The sequence below is a fragment of the Tupaia chinensis genome, unplaced genomic scaffold, assembly GCF_000334495.1.
Source record: "Tupaia chinensis unplaced genomic scaffold, TupChi_1.0 Scaffold000335_1, whole genome shotgun sequence".
Taxonomy (NCBI): Eukaryota; Metazoa; Chordata; class Mammalia; order Scandentia; family Tupaiidae; genus Tupaia; species Tupaia belangeri.
The window spans coordinates 5,277,111-5,278,053 of NW_006159829.1; the positions used below are offsets into that span (position 1 = coordinate 5,277,111).

The following is a 943-nucleotide window of genomic DNA, read 5'->3' on the forward strand; positions in this document are numbered from 1 at the left end:
CATGAACGGGCTCCAGCTCAGGCCCCTCCCCCCGGCCGGCACAGGGGCTTCTCCGGGTGGAGCAGCTGGCGCTCCGGCTGAACCCAGGCCCCTTTCTCTCTGGCTCCCTTCTCGTCGCTTTCCTTCACACGTGCTAGGAAGCCCTCTCTGCTCTTAGAGGGCTTAATACGCTCGATATGCACATTCGTCCTGCTGGCAAGAACCTTGCCCTTACCCTGCTTGTTCACGACAATGCCACAGCATGCTGGTGACACTGCAGACGCCTCAGTGTTGCCATGGTCACATTTGTGGGGCGTTTCTTTGTGAACAGTGCCCATTCCCTGGATGGCTACAGTACCACCTTCCATGCAGGTGTGCATGTATGCTGCCAGAGGAGCCCCTCCGTGTTTTCTAAAGGCCTCGAGGACTTGTGTCAGGATCCTCTCTTCTTCCCCTCTGTTCAGCATCTTGGTGAACTACTGGAAGGTGGCGGTTCCAGCCAAAAGCAAGTTTTGTTTTGTTTTTAATTTTATTCATTCACTCATTTATTTTAATGTGACCAGAGAGAGACATATATATATTTAGAGAGAGAGAGAGAGAGAGACAGAGAGAGAGACAGAGAGAGAGAGAGGGGAATGTATTTAGGGGATGAAATTAAAAATTGTTTTAGAGATTGGATTGGGGTGAAAATGGGCTGTAACAATGTACTATTTGCTTAACTGGATGGATAAAGATGTCATATTTTTAAACACTTGGAAAGGATTAAATTTTGTATGAGATGTTGAGTTTGTTCTTAGGCATTTTGAAATTTGCATGATTTCTGGACAATTAGGGATGCTGTATGGGAGGGGGTTGAGTCACTCTAGAAGTGCAGGATGGAAGTCCAGACCCAACTTGTATGTGTGCCTCCCACTTGTGCATAGGTGCTGATTGAGGTCATGGATGGAGATGAGGTCACCCTACA

General features: G+C 47.9%; 1 pseudogene; it reads right to left on the reverse strand.

Moving 5' to 3' along the window:
* Positions 1-17: 17 nt before the first annotated feature.
* On the reverse strand, positions 18-446 carry LOC106735230 (60S ribosomal protein L21 pseudogene; annotated as a pseudogene).
* Between the last annotated feature and the right edge of the window lie 497 nt (positions 447-943).